Source organism: Manis javanica, chromosome 8 (genome assembly GCF_040802235.1).
Source record: "Manis javanica isolate MJ-LG chromosome 8, MJ_LKY, whole genome shotgun sequence".
NCBI classification, from domain to species: domain Eukaryota; kingdom Metazoa; phylum Chordata; class Mammalia; order Pholidota; family Manidae; genus Manis; species Manis javanica.
The window spans coordinates 3,082,599-3,105,716 of NC_133163.1; the positions used below are offsets into that span (position 1 = coordinate 3,082,599).

Consider the following 23,118-nt stretch of genomic DNA (forward strand, 5'->3'; position numbering starts at 1 on the left):
TTGACTTGCTTATTAAAACAATTTTCCTGTAACTGAATGGGCACTCCTCTTTCAATAAAAAGGGGTGTTTATTTTAAAAGCCTGTTTTTAAAACCAAAAATTTAAGTATGTTACTATTTTTATAAAAATGCATTAAAATTATGCCCCCCCAAACAATGAATGATAGATACCAAAAAATTAACAGTGATGAGGCAATAGGAAATATTTGTATTTTCTAAATATTCTACTGTGAACACATTGTTTGGTTTTTTTTCTTAAACCCAAACAAAAGACATTCACACACACACACCCCTCTTCCCAGGACACTAAAATCCTGGCATGGGGGCAGCGCGCGGAACAGAAGCTCAGCAAGAAAGGGCGAAAGCAAGCAGATGCTGGCCGCGTGGGTGACCCTCCTCCTAAGTGAAGCTCACAGGGGCCTTTGTTGAGTGCTAACACTGAGGGGACCGATCTCCCAGATTTCTAATGAGTTTTTTGAACACATGAAGACTGTCCGCAGTTAGATGGGATGAACCTTCGTAGTTTAATTTCAATTAGATGACCTTCCAAGCTAAACTGAAGGTTCTCTTTAAAGATCTGTTCCTGACCACAGAGGTCTTTAAAATTCTATGCTGTAAAAGATTTCAATATAAAACCTAAAAATAAAAAAAACCTCAATCTTGCTCAACAATAAAAATTGAGACTAGGACTCAAATTTTTACAGAAATGACAATCAGCCATTAGAGGATTTATTTTTCCCTCTTTAGGGAAATGTACCTTCATTTTTCCAGCTTATTACTTCTTGTAAAATGGACCTATGTCCAGGATCCACCTGCTAGATTAAGAAGTTTCTCTGTCATCAACAAATCAGCTTAAATAACATCTCAGATATTTCCTACTCTCAGAAGTCCCTGGGAATCCCTCTACCTCCCAACTAGGACAGGCTCTTTCCTTATTTGTTTTCCCTTTGGAAACTTAAGAATTCTCTAGCATGATCCTGTGGCAAATAAGGGATAAGGCCAAACGGACCCTTTAAGCCTGCTTCCCATATCCTGTTCACCCAAAAAACTGAGCCAAATAAATACACCATTATCCCACTATGAACACCTGGAGTATGCATTTTTTCATCTCTGACAAAACAAGACTTTGTTTCAGACATGTCTAAAGGACCAGCAGAGCATATAAGTACACTACACCTCGACTTCCTTCCAGAACTGATTTGCATGCAGGAGTAACTATGGCAATATGGCAAAGCCATGGCACTAGTTTTCCATTTCCTTTTTTGTAATAAGAAAACCTACTAACTTAGCATGCTTTTACTTTCAAAAGCTTACTAACAAAATAAAAACATGGCTATCTCTGTGCTCTGTGAAAACAGAGCAGAATAAAGGCCAGCTGTAGGGATCAGAGAACTACCCAGGAGGTTCAGTCACACACCCCACTTCCCCCACACCAAGCATCCCTTCTGCTTTGGCTCATTTAATACTCCAAAGGGTGAGGAAAAAAATAAGTGACAGAAAAATCCCCTATGCAAAAACCCCAACCCTGTGGGAAGGAGGGTGGGTCCCTGTGAATCACTCACTCCTCCTCCAAGTGAAAGGCGGCCAGGTGAGTGGTTCTCATCTCAAGGTGGCCACCAAAATGCACTGCTGGGATGTCTTACAGTGCCCGCAGGAAAGAGACAAGAGGACTCCAGAGTTGGGGGGTGGAGGGGGAGACAGGTTCCGGGAAGAAGAATGGAAAATCAGGCAGGGCAGGCAGGAGTCCAGAGGAGAGTGGACACCACCTCTGGCAAGCAGGTTCTTTTGGGAAGAGGCCCACAGTTGGGCCAGAGTATCTGGAGCTTGGTCAGTTAGGGCAGCACAGGACCTGGGCAGGAGGGATGCGGAGAGCAGTGGGAAGGTTTTCAGTGCAGGGTGGTAAGTGACCTATGTTTCTCCCTAGCAGCTTTGTAAAGAAGGATCTAGAGTGACCTACGGTGAATGGTATTGATAAGAGGCCTGGAACAGGCCGGTGGGAAAGAAGCAGGATGCAGGACTGAGCACCAGGGACTGAATGGGAGGGAAGGAGAAGCATCAAGGAATGCCCCCCGCCCCCACCCCACCCCACCCCCACCCCACCCCCCACGCCCTGTCTTCTAGCTTAAGCAACTGAACGCAGTTAGGAAGGGATTAAGAATTCACTTCCAAACAGGTTAGGTGACATCCAAGTGAAAATAATAGGTAGCTTCAGTCATATCTGGACACTCCCTCTTGGGGCTCAACAGACAAAATGCCTCCTCCTGCAGATCCTGATCAGCGAGCTCCTCCCAGACCAACTTCTGACCTGCCCACAGCCTGGCCCACCCCACTCTATTCTGGAATCAGCACTCGGACTTCCCCACCTGTCCTCAAGCTCTCCCTTCCCCCTTACAGCACAGGCCTCATGACAGCAGGGAGCCACCAGCACTGCTTCTTGCTGTGCCCCTGGAACTTCAGATGGTGGCTGACACACAAGCAGGGCTCAGTAAGTAGTTGTTAAAAGAAATACATAGGGCTAAAATTAAGATTTAAAGAAAGTTATGTGTCAAAGACATAAGTTTTGAGAACCTGGGAACCAGAGCTGGAAAATTATTTTATCTTTCTAATAGTATATACTCAAAAATTCCCATCCTGTCAAAGTTTCAATGTAAATTAGATTTTAGGAAAGGTTTATCCAAACTTATCTGATGGACATCTGGGTTTTGTCCAGGTACTCTGACCACCCAGTTTCCTCTGTTATTTTTAATACACACTTTTAGTAGAACCTCACTGTATTAAAAAGATTTTATTTAATATTTAAGATCTTATTTAATGGCTAACGACTGAATTTTTGCAAGAAGCACCTCACCTTACAAAAATACCGAATCTTAAGAGTCCTAGGCATTGTAGGTCACTCACAGCATCCCTGGCCTACCTCACTAGATATCAGGGGCACACTCTCCATCCACCTGCCCTCCAGCATGTTTCCAGACCTTGCCAAATGTCCCCTGCTGGACAAAACTGTCCCTTCCCCCACACTGAGAACAACAACCAAGGAAATAGGGATCAACTTCTGTTAACTTGGAAATACTTCAAAACAACTGGCCAAAAGTACATCCTCCTATGAAACCGAGCAAAACAGGTGCCACACACGAACCATCCTGGTGAGGTTGTGAACCGTGACATAAGAAGAAACGCTGACATTCCCTTTGGAGACTGTGTCTGCACTTGAGAAACCCTGGAAGGGCCGCAGGGGCAGGGCAAGGGAGCCCGTCACCAAGCCTCCCGCTTCTACAGGATGAAAATCCCCAAGTACAATGCCTGTGTTGCTCATGGCCCTGTACGGCACATGGAAATGTGGCCTTGTGGAGCTGGTCTTACACACGTAAACCTGCGGGGGACTCAAGGTGGTGGCTGAAAGCAGGAGGCACCCTGGTACCTCCTTGGTCGAGCTGCTCAGCCACGAAGAGAAGCCAACAGAAGTCCCTGGCAGCTTATGGCTTCAGTCCCAAGGATCCCCAAGGAGGGCCGGCCTGCAGTTCCGCGGTGAATCCCGACTCAAGGAGGCCTTCCTGTCCCTAGAGCCCATGGCCCAAGAGCAGTGACAGCCTCAGGTGGACATTCTATTCTGTCATTGTCATGCACGCAGCTCTCTATAAACAGTAAGTCTTACATACTTTAAATCACTTAAGACATTTGTAGGATCAGATTCCCACATCAATTTACCACAGAGTTTTTGAGGTTTAAATTTTTTCCTCCCCATACACACACAAAGCAAGCATCCCACCTCCTTGATGAAAGCGTGCCATGAGGCCAGCCCAGGGGCATAAACTGCCTTCCAACACACCTTCATTTCTTGGCTTGAAATGTCATTAAATAGGTTCTTGGAAAAAAAAACACTTCCCACATTTTCTCTTTCTAGGGCTAAATTCTAAGCTTTTTGCTGGCAGGGATGGTGTCATATGACCATGTCACATTTTTACTTTCCCATGACATCCAGCCCAGATACATGCACAGTATGAATGATGGATACCCAATTGCAGATTCAATTTACTTCTGATTTATAGAAATACTGAATTATCTGAAGAATAAAGTCTGGCATACCAAATACAGAGGTGCTGGGAAAACAAAGGAACCAAGTGGAGAAACAATAAACTCACATCTGTAGGAATTACAAGAGCATTAATAGCTGTGTCTCGTGGACGCTCGCTTGCTACCAGTTTTGTACACACACTGACATATTACTAGGATATATACTGACTCCCTATAACCACCTTCCAGCTGAGTCTCCACAGCTCCACAATTCCCTACCCAAAACCGAAGCCAGTACATGTTTCAGAGGTTGGATTTGGGGGATTTTAGAAAGGAGATAGTGCGTATGTATTTTCTATTACATAACACTCCCAGTGAAGTCTGGAACAGCACCCATAAGAACACACATTAATTAGCAGCCTGCAATGGAATACAGAAATAGTCACAAGACGTGGAATAGAGATTATAAATAGTATCCCATCAGTTCAGGTCAGGTTTTGGCACCAGACCTACGACAAAACCATTTCATTTTCAGAGGCTCTGGGGCTTCAGAACTGTGGCTGCGAGCTGGGGCCTCCCATTATTGCCCTCACTTTACATGCAGGGGCCCAAAGCTCAGGAAGGTCAAGTAACTAGCTCAAGTTCACGCAAGCTGAGAAGTAAGACAGGCAGGGTTTGAACCCCACCTCCCTGGCCCAAAGCCTGTACAGTGCTTCTCACACTTGAGCATGTCTATCACCTGAGAATCCTGGGGAGACGCAGGCTGGGAATCAGCAGGTCTGAGGAAAGGTCTGTGATCCTCCATTTCCAAGGCACCTGGAAAGGTGATGCGGATGGACCAGGAATCATCCTCTGAGTGAGAGAAGTGAGCGCTTTCTCCTCATCCACAGACTCTCTGAGTGTTGCATCCACTTGGGAACTTTTAAAAGATAGCCATTCAATCTGATTTCTGGGGCCTTAACTGGTTAAAATAGCAGGAAGTGGGCCCCGCAGGCTTGTGGTCCTTTCTAACAACTAATGTGCAGCCAGGATTCAGACATGAAACCAGTAAGAGAAAAGAAACTCATCACTAATAAAGTAAGATTCTGAGAAAGCAGCCTGCAAGTCCAGTGAGGAGGCCCTACATTCCATCAGAGGGGCCTGGGAGGCCTCCAGTAATAACCAGGACACGCCACTGAATTCCCTAGGGATGGAATACCCCTGCCATTCAGGTGTGTAGATCATAAGCATTTTCCCCTCTCTTAAAATCAACAAGATCCTAGACACACCACACAGAAGATGATCAAGTCCTGTCAGACAAGCACACGCAAATGTGGAATTAAGAAGCAACGAGGCCTGCCGGTCGGCAGACACAAACATTTAAAAGACTATAAAAAGGAAGTTTCCTGTGCTTAGGCTGTTGCTAAACAATGGGTGTGAATTCATAAACCACGTGGGATCTGTACACACCAATCAAACTGTAATGCTAATGAGTCCCAAGATGGACAAAGGCCCTGCTCCTCGCACTGCGTGAACTCTGCAGCCCTGACAGGTGCTTGCCGGCCTCCACTGAACACACCCATCACAAGAAGGACCCTGAACAGGCCTCCCACAATGCTAAACTGCCCTGCCTCCCCGCCCTGAGCCACCTAAATGCTAAGTCGGCTTCCAAAACTCCAAAAGAGCCATGCTGTCACACCAGATCACTGCTGACGGGACACATGTGGAATGCCACCCCAGACACCCCCTACTGTCATCTCCTGGAGAGGCTCATTTGGTAAATCTCCTCATGGAAACTGCACAAGTGTCCCATTCTGACCCGAATGTTAATTAGCTTCCTAACTTACTCATCCTGCCCCCTCTGATTTTTCCCATTGCTCTTCAGGCCACAGGGGGATCATCAGGGCTGCCTCCTCAGTTTCAAAGGGGGGTGGGAGTGGCCATAACCTACGTTTTAACAGGCTAGATGGCAGCTGCCCAGAGCCTTGGGGGCACAAGCCCCACTCCAACAGAGGCAGGACCTCCACTCCAATGGGTCCACAAGGCAGAGGATCAAAGCAAAGAGGGTCACTCTCAGCCTTAAGATCTAACAGAATTGGCCTTGCTAAGTTCTGAACTTGCTTGGGATCTGTCACACCTTCTTTCCTTTTTCTCCCTTTTGGAATGGGAATGCCCATCCTATGCCCGTCCTACCATGGTATTTTGGAAGCACATAACTTAGCTGGTTTCCCAGGCTTATAACTGGAAAGGAACCTTGCCTCAGGATGAATCCTACCTCAGGTCTCACCCATATTCGATTTAAATGATGTTTAGATGAGATTTTGGACTTTAGAGGTAACACTGGAGTTAAGACTTCTGGGGCTACGGGGATGGAATGAATGTATTACATGTGAGAAGGATGTGATTCTGGGGGTTAGGGTGGAATGTTATGGACTGAACTGAGCCCCCTCAAAATTCCTATGTTGGAACTCTACCTACCAATAAGAGATGGGCCTTTGGAAGAACATTCGGGGCCCTAATAAGAAGAGACACCAATGGGCTGGCTTCCTCTCTCCACTCTTCAAGTGAGGACACAGTGGAAAGGTGACAACCTGCACACCAGGCAGAGGGCCCTCCTTGGGAAGCCTAGTTGGCTGGCACCTTCATCTTGGACTTTCAGCCTCCAGAACTGACGAGTGTCTGTTGTTCAAGCTCTCCAGCCTGAGGTATTTTGTTAGGGCGGCCTGAGCTGACTCGTATATGCCTCTTCCGTAAAGCCTGACATTCCAGATGAAATGAGCAGGCTGAATCTCCTGAGAACAGACAGCATCTCACTTAGTATCATGTTCATATACATACCGAGCCCATAACAGCAGTATGGGCATCCATCACATGCTCTCTACAAGTTTGTTAGGCTAAACTGAATTTGGCCAGTGTTCATTTAAGTGTTTTTCCTTAAACTCTTAACACAAGACACACACAAAACTACTGAGCACCTAAACTTAGCCAGGCACACTGCAGGTAAACATGCAGTGAAACGGCCAACGTATGACGGCCATACCCACTATCTCCTCTTTTCTGGGCTGAAAATGCAAGCTCCTTTGATCCTAAATACCATGTTCCATTTTTCTGAATTTCGTTTTTTAAAATTTATCTTATTTTCACAACAGCCATAGCACTATCATCGCATGGACTATGAAAGGAGACAGGGGTTTCAAAGGTTAAATAACTTAAAAAAGGTCACAAAGAGTGGGGGGCCTAGCCTCTGGCCCCGCCTCCTACTTAACTCTCATCCCAGCGCCCAGGGCTTCCATAGGCCCCTTTATGCCAACTGCTCCAGCCCCTGGCGCCAACACATGTCCTCTGTGCTTTCCACTGCTACAGAATTCAGGAACTTTTACATTCGTAGTATTACACACAGAACAGGATGTCAAATGTCAAGCTTTAAGAGCCCTTATCTCTTGTATGTGGAACAGACTCTGTGAAGATGTCTCACAGATGATTTTCCAGATTAAACTATACCTTCCATATCTCACTACAGGCATAAGTGACAGAAATATGACACAGTTCCCAAGAACCCTAAGACAAAATAAAAAGCAAGAGTAACTATCTTAATTCATCTTAACACAAGGAAATGCCTTTTTTATATGAACCAGAACACAGAGAGGAGACAGGCAAAGGACACGTCGTCAACTGTGTGCGGCGCCACTGCCTCCCGGGCCCCGTCCTCCCCGCCTAGCTCACCACCCTCCCCAAGCCTCAAGTTTTGTTGCCCTTCTTCAGACCAATGCTGGTCACCCCAGACCGTAGCCACTGTGCTCCGATACTGAGAATCCTTACAGCACGGTCAATGGAAAGGCAAGTAGTATCAGAAGTAGCTTCCCCAAGACCGGCAGAGCAAGTCCTTTGTTCCTGATGATACACCAGAGGCTGCAAGACTTCTGCAATCCTAAAAAGGGGAGAGTAAGGAACAGGCACCCATGTAGCAACCAACCAACGAATAAACCTCTCTCTCTCTCTAAAGCTGTGCTGCTGTTAAAAGAGACCCCAGGCCATCCAGACCAGAGTTTCTTGACCTCCAGCATGATGGGAAGAGTTCAGCAACTCCCAGGACTCCCTAAATTCCAGGAATTAGCCAGTCACTCTGGTGTATGAACCACTTAAGGTAACTACTGTGGACAGGTCAGAAGCCCAGGAATGATGGGTATTCAGGAAAAACAGCAGAGTATGCTTGGAAAACAGGACTGGACAGCTCAAGCTGCAGCCAGTCTCCAGGCAAGGCTCCTGGTGCAGGCGTGCCAAGGGTGCCTGCAGGACAGACTCAGCTCCTCCCTCTCCACCCTCATCAATCCGGGTACCTTGTGGCTCCACTGGAGCCAAAGATGCAGATTTCTTTTTTCATTATTTAAATCCACTCCCTCACTCCCCTTGTGACCTCATCACATGTGCTCCAGCTCAAACAGTATTGCAACAATCAGCTGAGACAGGCTAAGAAGGCAGGGCTTACAGAAAATGAGATTTCTGTTCAAGCTAATGCCATCAAATTACCTCACACTTTTATACATCAACGGTTACTTTATTCTAATAAGTCCCTAGGGAATATACTTGAATAATCTAGGATGAAGAAAGAAAAGTTAGGCTATGTAAGCTCACTAGTAAGCTTTTTTTTTTTAAGAACAGAAAGAAACATAAGCTTAAACTTCACAATACTCTTCAAAATGAAAGTGAACCTTTCAAATAATTTTTAAATGAACAAATAGGAAGGGAAAATTTATGGACCCAAAGTTGTACTTGAAAAACTCCTGACAAATAAATGATCAAGGATGCCAGCTGATGAAGTAAAACATATATTTTATATAGTCAATTACCATTTTATGAAAGGGTATATTCTTAAAGTTTATTACATAGATTCTTGGAACAGAACACAGAATGTTTTTGTCACTGAAAAGGGTACCATACAACAGTTGACGTTTCCATTTTTAGCCTCTCTTAAAAAGTGTATATAATGCAGGGAAGAAGAAAGGGGGCATTACAATTAGAATGTATAATGTGGGGGAGGCACAGGGAGGGCTGTGCAACACAGAGAAGACAAGTAGTGATTCTACAGCATCTTACTACGCTGATGGACAGTGACTGTAATGGGGTTTGTGGGGGGACTTGGTGAAGGGGGGACCCTAATAAACATAATGTTCTTCACGTAAAAAAAAGTGTATATAACATATATAGCTGAGAGCACAATGGACTCTAGCCACAGTACATACAGTGAATCAAACAGTCACAAATTCCATGATCTTCCCGTCATCAAGAGGTAGGCTCTATATCCCCTCTCCTTAAATGTGGGAGTGCTTGTGGGTTCTCTGGCCAACAGAACCCAGCAGGAGTAACACTACATGGATACGTCAAACTACACTTCCTCTTCGAGAACAATCACTCCAGGAGCCCTGAGCTACCATTTAAGAAGTCCAACCACGCTAGCAGAGGCCCTAACACTACATGGAAAAGGGAGGGATCACTTATCCAGGCCTTCCAACCATGCAGGCATGTGAGGACAGCCATTTGGGCCCTCCAGACCAGACTGGAAGCCAGAAAAATACCACCAAGTGACCTCAGTTAATTCCACATACAGCGGAATCATCATCTAGCTGAATCCTGCCTGATCAACCCACGGAACCCTAAGCTCTAATAACAGATTACTGTTTTAAGTCACTGATGCTTAGGGTGGTTTGTTACTCAGCAATCATTATCAGGAACACCTGGTGGCATTTTCAGGAAATGACAGCAGCACACACTCTCCTGCCCTGGCGTCAGGAATACAGAGAGTCCCTTCCTGTATTTTCCACTGGTGGACAGACTTACAGTGGTATTGTCAGCCAGGGTTTTCCCAGCTATAAGCCACTAGAACAGCCTCATGCTGAGAAGCAGGGAGGTAATGGCATGACCATCCTTAAAGAGCTCTCCTGTCTGCTTTAAAACCCTCCTAGAATTTCTATACACTATTGAGTTAGGGAGGACAGGTTTCAAAATTCTGAATAAATACAATGTACAGTCAATATGCAGTTGGTACTGACAGCAAAACCAGATGAATATACCACAAAAAAACTGAAGACCCATATCCGTTATGAACATAGGTACAAAAATTCTCAATAGTGACAAACCAAGTCCAACAACACATTAAAAGGATTATACACCATGACAAAGTGAGATTTATCCCAGGAAAGCAAGGTTGGTTCAACATACAAAAAAACAATTAATTTAATATACCACATTAATAGAATGACAGGGAAAAAACCCAATCCTATCAATAGATGCAAAGAAAGCACTCAACAAAATTCAACAACTTTTCTATAAAAACACTCAGCAAACAAGGAATTTCAGGGAACCTCCTTAACATGATAAAGGGCATTTATTAAAAAAACAAAACAAAACAAAACAAAAAGAAACACACACACCTACCTTCATCATTAATGGCTAAAGACTGAAAGCTTTCCCTTGAGACTGGGAACAAGACAAGGATGTCAGCTTTCACTGCTGCTGTTCAGCAATGTAGTAGAAGTCCTAGTCAGAGCAATCAGGCAAGAAAAAGAAAAAAACAAAAGGCCATCCAAATTGGAAAGAAAGAGGTAACTCTCTCTATTCACACATGACATGATTCTACATATAGAGAGTCCCACAGAACTGCCCACCAAAAAAAAACAACTATTACAGGTAATAAATTCAGCAAAGTTGCAGGGTATATGATTACCTTACACCCTGAAACACTCAAAAAGCAGTTGTGTTTTTATATACTAAAGAATAATAAAAAAAAAATTAAAGACACTTATAATACATCCAAAAGGATGAAGTATCTAAGAGTAAATTTAACCAAGGAGGGGAAAGATTTGTAGACTGAAACTAAAGAAATTAAACTTAAAAACATTCTATGATCATGGATTGGAAGACTTAGTATTGTTAAGATGGCAATTCCCCAAAGCAGATTCAATGCCACCCCTATCAAAATTCAATGACCTTTTTGGCAGAAAGAAAAAAAATAATCCTCAAATTAATATGGAGCTACAAGGGGTCCCAAGTAGCCAAACCAATTTTGAAAAAGAAAAATAAAGTTGGAAGACTCACACTTCTCAAACTTACTGCTTCAAAACTTTTTACAAAGCTACAGTAATCAAAACTGTGTACTACTGGCATAAGGACAGACATAGAGACCAAGGAAATAGAACTGAAAGTCCAGATATAAATTCAAACATCTGTCAACTGACTTCCAATAAAGGTGCCAACACCATCCAAAGGGGAAATAATAGTCTCCTCAACAACAAATGGTGCTGGGACAACTGGATAATCACATGCAAAAGAATGAAGTGGGATCCTACCTCACTCCATATGTAAAAATTAACTCAAAATAGATTGAAGACCTAAATATAAGAGCTAAAACCATAAATAGAGGGTAAATCTTCATGACCTTGGGTTTGGCAATAGATTCTGAGTAACAAAGGCACAGGAAACAAAAGGGAAAAAATAGATAAAATGGACACCAGGAGATCTCAAAACTTTGTACATCAAAGGACATTATCAAGAGTGTGAAAAAATAACCTACAGAATGGGAGGGAATATTTGTCAGTTGTATACTTTAAAAGGGTTTAATATCCAAAATATATTAAGAATTCTTACAACTCAATAAAAAGACAATCAACACAATCAAACCATGGGGAAAGGGCTTGAATTTCTAAAAAAGATACACAATGAAAAGATGTTCAGTATCACTGGTCATGAAGGAAATATAGAAGCACCACGAGATACTACCTTACATCCACTAGAATAGCTTTAATTAAAAAAAATTACATGTTGGCAAAGATGTGCAGAAATTGGAACCCTAGTACACTAACGGTGGGAACAAGTTAAACAGAGAATTACCATATGATCCAGCAATTCCACCCCTAAGTATACTACCCAAGAGAAATGAAAATGCATGTCTACACAGAAACTTGTACACATTATCCCTTATAGTTAAAAGGTCAAAACAATCCATATGTTCATCAGTGGATGAATATAAACCAACTGTGGTATGTACACACGATGGAATATTATTCAGCCATAAAATGGAACAAAAACTGATACATGCTACAACTTGGATGCATTTCAAACACATTATGCTTAATGAAAGAAGGTAGAAGGTCACATATTATTCCTTTTATATGCTAGATCCAGAGTAGACAAATAGCAGTTATCAGGGTTAGGAGGAAGGGCAGATGATTACTTAATGGGTACAGAGTTTTTCTTATGGGATGTTGAAAAAGTTCTGAAACTACAGAAAGCTGGCAGTTGCACAACATTGTAAATACACTAAAGACCACTGAACTGTATGCTCTAAAATAGTTAACTGTATGTTACGTGAATTTTGCCTCAATAAAAGAAAATGTGATTGGACCACGGTTTACTGATTCATTCATTCAAATACTTGATTACCTACCATATGCCGGGTACTCTCCTCATACATGGATTAAGATGATGGACAAAAATTTTCTGCTACATATTAAAAAAGCAAGGAAAGAACAACAGCATGGGCTATTTTAATTAGGGTGTCCAGGGAAGACCTCCTCAAAAGGGTGACTGAACAGCCACTGGAATGAACTGAACAATATTATTCTGCTAAATGAAGGAATAAAATGATGTACTAAAATATAAATTGGAATTTATCAAAAATCATTATATGTAAAATTGTTTTTAAAAAATGGGGAGCTATCTAAATACAGTTGTTCCTTTGTATGCAAATATACAGTGATTTTTAGTGTCCAGACTTTTTATTCTGTTACATATAACTTCTTTACAGTCCAATAATGTGCTGTTTCTACTCTTACCTGTAGCATAATCATTCAGGGCCAGGCCACACTCCCAAGGCAGCCTGTCACTCACCCTGCTAAGAAGGCATGTTTTCTCTGTAGGAATTGCTCAGTAAAGACAAGAGGAGAGAATTACCACTTTTGATATGCTAGGTTATCTCATTCACTCACATTCTCCTTTTAATCCTCACAATTACCTTTCTATAGATGGGAAAATTGAGGTTCAGAAAGCCTAAGTCACTTACTATGACAGCTAAAGGAAGCACCAAGTTAAATCAAGTCTGACTGTAAACCCATGTTCCTTTTATACATGCTTTGTCTCATTTACATTGAGCATATCTTTACATATCCAGACTGTGAAAATATGCTGAAGTGACCCTGTCCTTAAGACTGTCATCTCGACACTGGATGGGACACTCAGAGGAGACCCCAAGATGCATCAGAGCACTCCTCAACCTGGAGAAGGCAGGGCAGGGTCCAGAAATGTAAGGTTCAGAAGCCCGCTATACCATGCCACTGCCCCTACCCCAAAAGGTCCAACCTGTGTAAGAACAAAGGAAGCGACCCCCTGACACTCACGGAACCTGACCTACAGCCCAGTAGCGTGCTGCGTGTGGTTATCCACAGCCCGTCCTGAGCAGAGACAGACGGGTCTGAAATCTGCCCCTCACCTCCAGCCAGCCATTAGTGAGACCTCCAGGCTCCATGTTCACAACTACAGTGGTTCGAGCAGAAGAGCCACATAACATCTCCAAAACAGCCAACAACATAATTTCCTTGCTAATTGCAGAGAAGGCTTCTTTGAATTATATTTCCATAAGCAATCGGTAGTTATAATTAAATTCCAGATGAATAGAAATTCGACTGCTGGGCTGTAACCGTGATGCTCTACAGAGTGACCAGGCCTCAGGGACTTGTTCGCTACTAACAAGCCAGTGTTTGTAAAATCCTGAATTTGTATAATGACTAAATACTACCATTATTACTAAACTACCAGTTTAAAGAGAAAGGGGAAAGAAAACATATTAGTAAATCAGGTTTGGGACTGCTACTCAGCAAGATGTAAGCAAACATCTGAACCACAAGGGTAAAGAACATCTTAGCTGAATTTGTTAAAGGATACTGAATGCAATTTTGGTGCTACAAGAAAATTACTCAAACCAGAGAGAAGGAATGGGATACTGGCTGGAAAAATAAGTCAACAGGCAAAACAGATGTTGGAGGAAAGAAAAGGCTGCATGAAAAACGTGTGCTGAAAAATACAGAATTCCTTTAAAAAGCACTTATGCAGCAGGAACAAAACTAAAAAGTCTAGAATCTGAACAAAATTTAAACAGGCCTGTAAGTCAGCTAAAGCTGACCACAGAGCACAGTGATGAAAACATGAATTCTGGAGCCAACAGGCCACTGCTCTTCATTTTCCTCATCTGTAAAATGGGATAATTCTTACCTCAAAAATTAGGCTGGCCAACAGAGTTCTGTCAGCCAGAGAACTCTATTTTGATCAGTGCTTCCACAAATCTAATAATGACCTGGAACTTGAATTGTAAATCATCAAAAAAAATTAAGTAAAGTTTAAAAAAAGAAAAAAAGAACCAAGAGTTTCCCTTAGGAAGTATCAGTGGTCACACCAGAATGCTCAGGCTTAAAGGTTTACTGAATGAAAATCAAATTTCCCTCTAGCCAAGTAATGTCCAAACTCACTTTTATATCCATTGATAAGGTCTGACTTGGGGAAATAAGTAGACACCAAATTATCTTTCTGCATGTACTCAGAGCTGGTGGTGAGCTAGCACAGCTACCTCTAGTTCAACATGAATGTTATTTTATTCTTTGCCTGAATATAATGAGTTAAATGCAATATTTAAATAAAATTCTGCACAAATATTTAAAAAAAAAATTAGGCTGACATAGAAGCAGCACCCAAAGGCAGTGAGGTCCTTTTCCTGAGCCTCTGCCCTGAACGCAGCCATGGGCAATGGCTCCAGAAGCTCGGGCCCTCTGGTGAGCACCTCTGCCAGCCATGCTTTCCCTCCTCTTCCACTGGCTTCCTCATGCCCTTCCTCCCTGGAAAACACCTCCTAACCCCCAGTTCACATCACAGGACACCGCACACTCCCCAGGCGCCTCTGTCCTACTGTCATGCGCCTACCTCACTGTGCCGTAACCAAATGATTCTTCTGGCTCAACCACCTGATAGTAGCTCCTTGAGGAGAGTGACCACATAGCCTCTTACTTAACTTTTTAGTTTTGGCAACTAGCACAGCTCCTAAGTAAGTTCTCAAAAATTGTGTGTTGATTATATAACTCATTATCCCAGATTGGAATTAGAGGCCAAGCAGCTTTCCTGGGGCAAATCTTGGAAAAAAGAAGAATACAGGGGAAAAGCCATTCAGGTGAATAATCCATGCTTTGCCGCTGTCTCACTTGGGAGACACCCAAACACTCTGAGCCTCAGCCGCCTTCCATACAAGATGAGGGAACTCAACTAGAAAATCTCTATGGGTCCTACCGATGAGATCTGACGTGCCTACATTCTAAGATCTTATCTTAATGCTCTTTCTCCCCTACATCTCAGTCCTCTATTACTATGAAAACCGACATCAGTAGAATGCTTTGTTGTCCATTTCACTCATAACAAGAGAGTGAGGTGCATGGTGTCATTAGCCCCATTTTACAGACAGGGAAACCTACTCAGAGAGGTCCAGCTGCCTGCTCAAGTACAGAGTGCAGGACTGGAAATCAGATCTTTAAAGTTGGAGAATCAACTGTCCTCAAAAATTGGGAGGACAAAGTAAGTTTATATCAAAGCAGACATATTACTGAGTACAATGTAAAGTCCATATTAAATGTTAAGACTTAAAATGAGGCTTCAACTCCTATTAAAGGTTTAAGACATGCTGCACCCAAACCATGCCATGCTCTTTCTCACATAGAGAAACCTTCTGAAACCAGAACACTTAATTTATCCTATAACAATATTTCAAACATCAGGCTGTACTAAACCAAAAAGGACAGCACTGTAGAATAAAGTTGTGACTCTTGGGCATTACTGGGCAACAAGGTTCTCAAGACAAGCAGTTTCCCTATTCTTCCTTTTTAAGTCATTAAATGCACCCAACAAAATTAACATGAAATGAAGTCTCCCATCATACAAGCCCACAAAGGCAACAAGCCAATGAACTAAGTGCCATGAGAACCGGGACGGGGGTGGGAGGAGGACACAGTCCAGGGAGGCAGTCCCAAGGCCACCCACTGCAGACACATACACCAAGCCACACAGAACTGCTGTGGGCACCAGTCACATCCCTCCTCTCTAGCAAACTTGCAGATTCCGAACACAGACGTTGAGGAAAGGAGGCCTAAGGCAGACCGTGTTATTCCCAGTACTGGGCAGGCCTCTGGCAGGGCGTCAACGTCCCAGAGTATAGAGCTGGCCCTGAAGGTCTCTGCCACAAGGACCATGACGCCTGGAGACACACATCACTATCTTGATGCTACTACTGTCCTAACAATTACATTATCCCATTCTGTTCATCAATTTAGCTTTTCTCTCTGCTTAAAGAAACCAAGTATCCAATAAATACTTAGGCTTTTAGGTTTTGCCATGGAATTAGTGTTTAAACTGGAAAGGAAAGCAGAATAGTAGAACAGCAGGCCTAATATTTCTTAGCAGAATGGCCTCATGAAAAGATACCAAATAACCTCCATTAAGAAAAAATACATGGAGTCAAAATCATGGAACAAATCCTGGAAAAAAGTAAGTCATGAAGTGAAATTATAGAGCCCAATTTTTTATTACTTGAGAATTAAAGAGATTTAGGTCATTTCAGCAATAGGTTTGAGGAGAATCCCTGGGAAAGGGGCTTATTAACCCTTATAGCACCCCCCCTTACCACTACTTTTTGAAATGTCCTATCTACAAGGAGAAAGAGTAGGGACAGCAATGTGCTGTTCAGGTGGGGGTCCGCTGCTTGGCTCCCCCTCACAGACCAGGCCCTCCACAGTGGCAGACCACCGGACCCACTTGAGGTCCTGGTCACAAAGGGCCTGGTCAGAGCTGGAGGACAGCACAGGAAACACCATGAGCGGAAGCCCAGTGACCAGCCACATCACCAGCTCTCTATCTACAGGCAGGAAGCAAGAGGACAGCAAGCTGACCGTCCCATCTCAGCAGGACGAGGGGGGAGAGGAGAGATCTTACTGCCACTCCCAAGGCCCTGCAAGAAGTGCCAGGTGGCCCCAGAGTACCTGCCCTCCACTTCCGGGAAGCCTTCCCCCACTACCCCAGTCCGCCAAGAGCTTTCCCTTCTCTGAATCTCCAGCATATTTCCAGTCTTCTACACAACCCACTTACTTTAGCCCACGTTTCATGGCGCTAATTTCTTCCTGGTTGGTCTTCACTCTAGCTGGGCAGCCGGTGCCCTTCAGTTTTCCTCACCCCTCCTGCCGCAGGTTTCGGTCCCAGCGCTGTCCCAGTCAAATCCCTATTGGTCTCTGGCATCTTCCCTCACAGTGCACAAGATGCTCCCGACTCCCCACTTATCCTAGCATTGTAAGTACAACATTATAGGAACTCAAAGCACATTAATGGAACATTAAGTTAAATGAGAAAAGAGACTCCCAGGTTCCCGTTAATGGTCCACTTATTTCAAGGAATACAAAATTCAGCAAGAGGTTCTAATCTGATTTCTGGAGTTGACAGAAACCAAGAGTCACCTCCATTTATGACATCTCACCTCCTGCCCACTTCATCCCAAGGTGTCTGCACAGGGAAACAAAACATTTCAAACAAAAAGGTTTTAGCTTAGCAAGAACCTCACCTCCCACTCCCCAGGCTCATGAGCCCCCTGATCCTGACTATGTCTAAAACACTGTTGTGCATAACAGTCAATAAAGAATCTCTAAAATGAGAAAGGCATTTTGCACCTTTTAGTTAATTATGCATAGATTTTACATTTAATGTTTTCTCACATTTTTTTCCTTTTCTGTTTAAAACTGCATTTCTTGTATTTCTGTTAGACTCACTGGACCGGAGGCCTGCTATGCGGTGCAAGCCGCAGCTGTCCCCAGGTGCCCCTCTCTGCTGCCCTCCGGCCCACAGGCGTCTGGCCCTCTCCTCTCACTCTGGCTTCGCATCTCCTGCTCAGAACAAGTCTAAGCATCATCTCCACATTCCGGCCTCGGCTGCCTCTCTCTGGCCGCCTTCCAAATCCACTGGCCTCGGCGCCGTCTTTCTCACTCTGTAGCTCTCTTCAGTTTCTGTGTGTCTGAAGTCAATATTATGACCTTCCTCCCCAACTCCAACACAAAACAAAACAATTTTTCTTCCTCTATGAACACTCGTGAAGAAGCACACAAGGGGCCCTGATTCCACGGAATCGACGCAGAGGGCCTTGGTCATAAGACGTCTCCTAAGCTAACAGCTCTCAAATTGACCACTGCAAGGAAACTCAGCTATTGCATAATACTTGATAGGTTGGATCACTTGCCATTTGGAGTCTTACTATAGGAAGATGAGAAAATAGAGATGGGCAAATTTAACGCAATTTCCTTTGTTTGCTTGAACTGCCCAGACTTGCAACACCACAGTGACAGTTTTATCTTTCTCAAAGCACAGCCTTAACATTATAAAAAAGGACCTCAAAGAGTGATAAATCATTCTCATCCTTTATCTTATCTACCCTGGCAATACCCCAGAAGGGTCCTTCTCTCTTTGTAAAAGGAAAAATTAGAGGTGATTCTAGCAGGGGCATTTACAGAATCAAAATCCCAAACACAGGGTAAAACAGCAAGAAGCAGCTCAGATGTTTCAGCTCAAAGAAGGACTTTCAAGGCATGAACAAGAGTAGGAATATTTTGATGGCAGTGGCAGAAACTGGCCACTGCTATTGCCTGCTTCTACCCTTCTCGCTGAGTGAGGCCATCTTATCAATTCCTAAATGAATGGCCAGCATCCAAGGAAAATAATTTGTCGTCTTCTCCTTCTGAGAAAAATTCACACGAATGTCTTAAAAAAAAAAAAAAAAAAAAAAAGCTGGAATTCTCCCTGCCAGCATTCTCTGCTCTCCTGGCTTCTGCATTGTGACGAGAACAGATGGCGCCAGGCTGAGACACCTCACATCTTAAACCTCCTCTGTGGTAAGCTCTCATTTTAACTAGTGATGCAGGAATCCCAGGTCTGTCAAGGTTCCTGTCATGAGCTATCACAAGATTTCCAATCTCATATGGTAATTCCCAGTTTTCACACAGATCAAGCTTATTTTGTTTTGCAAAAAAATGTGTCCTCTTTAGACTAATCCTTAATATATGTACAGTCACAACACGGTAAAAAGACTAATAAATCCTTTCATTTGAAAAACGAATGATTGTACACTATCTTGCCAGACATCCTACCCACGATGCGGTCTTTTCCACAGACCATTCTCAAAGACGTGAAAGACAGGAGATTTTTAGTACCAAGTGATGATGCACCTGGTCATTTCTGTAAATAAGGATTTTATAAACACATCCAAGATTACAGAAGATAACATTTCTGAAGGCTTCACCAGTGTGTGTTCACAGCAAATGCTAGGAAAAAAAAAATCATGGCTCCTCCTCAGTCGTATGCTGTGAATGTAAATTAAGAGGCGGCAACGACGCTACTCAATACAGTCTTTATGACTCCACAAAAATAAATGAATAAATCACATACACCCACCCTATCTCATTCTGAAAACTGACGCAGAGCCTACTGAGAAAAACGTGAAATAAAACTGTTGCCTTCAGTGGACCATTATCAGAGGGCTTCTTAAATTTCAAAGCACGTCCACAGCGCTTCATCTATCTCCCTGTTGTCGCTGTTTTCAAATTGAAGACAAATCGCTTTCCACAGAGAATTCTCCCTAAAGGTCTAAATGCCGACCAGATGCCCCCCACGGGGTGCCCGGGGAGAACGTGGCGCGCGTCCGGAGCCGCAGCCCCGCGCCTCGCGGGCAGCCGGGGCCGCCGCGGGGCCCCCTGACCTTTCGCATCCCCGAAGGCGGAAAGGGAGATGGTGCCCCCGAGAGGATCCCAGCGCGCGCCTGCCTCCCAGGCCACTGCAGCCCTCGGATTATGAATCAGTCGGAGGTTCATCTGCAGAGGGATGACTCAGTATAAACTTTTAAATAATGGCTTTGAAAAAAACCCAGGCCAGCCCAGGGTGAGCACGTTCGTCCCTGCAGACCCCCGGGCGGCCCGAGCCTCAGGCGGTGAAAACACAGCCGCGCGGCAGACGCCGTCCCCCGGCCCGAGGGGCTCGCTCTCGGGAGGCCTGGGCGCCCGTTTCCTCAAAAGCTGCGGGAACCGCCGCCCCGCGGGCCCGGGCCGACCTCGGGTACAAAGTTTTCCGAAGTTGAGGCGCTCGGGGGGCGGGCGGGCCCGGGCCGGGGCGGGGGCGAGGCGGCAGCGCGCTGGGCACTCGCCGCCGGGCGCCGGGCCTGCGCCGCACCGGCCCCGCTCGCCCCGCCGGCAGCCCCGGGCCCGCCCGCCGCCAGCGCGGGATGGAGCCGCCGGGATGGAGCCGCCGCCCGCCGCCCGCCCGCCCGCCGCCCGCCGCGGCCCCTTACCCCGCGGTCCGCCGCCGACCGGCTCAGGGGCGCCGGGCGCGTCCTCCGCCGCGGTCCGCAGCGTCCTGCTCCCCGGGCAGCCCCATGTCGGGGGGCGGGGAAGGGCCGGCGGCCGCCGCCGCCGCCGGCTGGAAAGTCCCGGCTGGGCTGCAACCCGGCTCGCGCACGCGGCGGCCGCGCCGCGCTCCTCGCGCTCCTCGCGCAGCCTCGCGCAGGCACTTCCTCTCGCGCGCTGGAAATCCCCGGCGCGCGCCCGCCCCGCCCCCGCCGCCCGCGCGCCCGCCCGTGGCTACGGCCCTAGCAACGGGGCGGCGGCGGCCAGCCGCGCCCCGCCCGCCCGGCGCGCGCTCCCGCGCCCCCCTTTCCGGGTCAAAAAGCCGCGCAGGCCGCGTGGGGGCCCCGAGAGGTGCAGGTTCCCCCGAGGTCGGGAGCGATGGCGTCACCCTGCTCAGCAGGGCGGCCGCGCGCGGCCTCCGCCTCGCGGTCCCCACAGCGGGTCATCGGCACCCGCGCCGCCCGGGCGCAGCAGGCCCGCTCCGAGCCTCCCGCCGGCCGCGCTCACACTCGCGCACGGAGGCTCGCGGACGCCCACGTCCAGCCTGCGTCCTGAAACAGTCGTGTTCACACTCGCAGACGCGCTCACACGTCTCACACCGGGCGCCCTCACACATACCCCCCGACACACGCATTCTCACGCGCCCACTCGCTCCCACGCGTGCCCGCATTCACGCGGCGGCGGGCGGGGCCGGCCGCGGCCTCCTCACGGAGGGGCTCCTCCCACCCCCGGGAAGTCGGGTGCGAACAGGGCACCTGCTTTGGTTTGCCCTCGGTGCCCAGAGCTCGCAGCTGGCCTCTTGCCCCAGGCCGGAGATTCTGCCCCCCAAGCGACCACCCCTCCCCTTTCTCCACCCGAGGCCTTCCGGTCAGTGGGGCCTCCAGAGCCAGGGGACCCCCATTTCTTCAGAGGCCTTGGCCCTCTGTCCCCGGGTCATCGAGTCCCCAAGGCCCTCTAAGATTGCCCCCGGCCGGGCTGGGCCCACCAAGAAGGGGAGCAACGGAGGACGCGGGCCAACCAGGCAGCGCGGCCGTCCCTGCAGGAGTTCACAGTCGCCACTGAGGACACGGGGGGCCTTTCATCTCTCTCTTCTCTGGGCCGTCTACAAAGGCCCCTAGCCCAGAGCGGAGACCAGTGTGCCCAGCTTAAGCCAGTCTTTGTTCTTGTACCCCAGTGACTCACGTGAGTAGAGGCAGGAAACCCAGCATCTCCTCCTGTGGCTTCCCCCAGGGAACGTTCCAGAACCCTGGACAGCCTGACCAGTTGACCAGGCTGCCGGAGCCACAGCTCTGGCTCCATCAGCCTGACAGCTGCTTATTCTCCAGCCGCGGCAGTGGGGCTGTGCTGCCAGACTCAGCCAGGCCCCTGCGGTGGCCTTGCGTGGGCCACTAAAAGGTACGGCTCTCAGGGTTCAGACCAGAGAGCCCAGGATGGCTGCGGCTCCCCCGGCCGGGCCCCTCACACACGGGCCCTGAGCTGAGCCCGGGGCGCCAGGTGGGCTCTCCCCTCCCTCACGATGGGTTCTGCTCCAGTCCCGGGTGCCCTTTCCTGCCTGTCAGAAGTTACGGTGACGCGTCAAAGGAGCGGGGACCAAGTGTCCCGGACGCGGGCTCTGAGCCTCAGGCCTGCCCTGCCCACCGTCCCGGGCCGCTGCTGGCCAGGTGCTACTCCCACCTACCCCCTAGGCAGTATTGCAAGGGATCCTTTTAAGACTGCCACAACCAGGCCTCGCCAAATATTCTCTAGACTGGACTATTCTTAGTTCTTTTTAAATAACTAAGAAGGCAGAAATTTCAAAGACCCCATCGGAGGGGTTTCCTGCGACTCCTGCCCCCTGCTACTCTGCCAAAGCGCCCGCAGGCGGCACTGACCGTGAACGAATTCAGGTGAAACCTAGCTGGGCCCTCTGCTGGCGAAACTGCTCCTTCTCCTCTGCCCCTCCCTCCTCCCTTTTCTTCGCCAATGAGCAGATCTGGATCCCTGCTTTGGGGACTGGTGGCTGACAGCACAAAGAATGTTGCCCCAGACTGCAATCGCTTGGGGAGCGGGTGTTGCGTCGTCTGCAGTTACAGCCACTGGGCCGCAGTGATGGACAGCAAGGAGAACCATTCACAGTCTCCTCGCTGCACTTCAGAGGCAGAGCTCTCTGTTCCCTGTGGCAACGTGGAACAAGCTGACAGCATTTCTGGACAAGAAATTTCTCATAGGAATTTATGTAGCATTACATATTCTGTTTGCTGCATTTCTGGGAGAAGTGCACACAGATACTAGAGTGTCTTGGGTCAACAGCTCTGAAGCCAACCCTGCTGAGAGGAGGCGGGTGCATTCTTTGTATAGTGTTAGGGGGTGTCAAGTCTACGGAAGAGGTTTCATCAGGCCCCTCCCTGAATATGACTGTCAGGCCCGCAAGTGACACCTCCCATGCAAAGACCCACATGGTTATGTGCCCCCATGGGTCTACGTTGGGCTGAAATGTGCTGCAACATCTCCCACTAAAACATACTAAATGTCACCTCAGGAGGGCCCTTGGCACATGACAAAATAAAAAACAGTTGTACTGGTTGTTAGGACAAGTGTCTTCCAAACTCTGTGAATACATTTTACATCACAGCCCAGTTATGTACAATGTGTGTGTGCATTCACACACATACATAACAATAGTGATGCTCAAATGT

At 46.7% G+C, this 23,118-nt stretch overlaps 1 protein-coding gene across 6 annotated transcripts in view; it reads right to left on the bottom strand.

The window, feature by feature from the left end:
- TRAF3 (TNF receptor associated factor 3) overlaps positions 1 to 20,605 on the bottom strand; it is a 131,509-nt gene extending 110,904 nt beyond the window's left edge. For 4 of the 6 annotated variants that reach the window (XM_036991627.2, XM_073241826.1, XM_073241823.1 and 1 more), the window contains exon 1: positions 20,389 to 20,605. The gene's annotated coding sequence lies outside the window, so the exon portion shown is untranslated. The remainder of the gene's footprint in view (positions 1 to 20,388) is intronic. The other 2 variants (XM_073241827.1, XM_073241828.1) reach the window with 1 other exon arrangement.
- Positions 20,606 to 23,118: the final 2,513 nt, after the last annotated feature.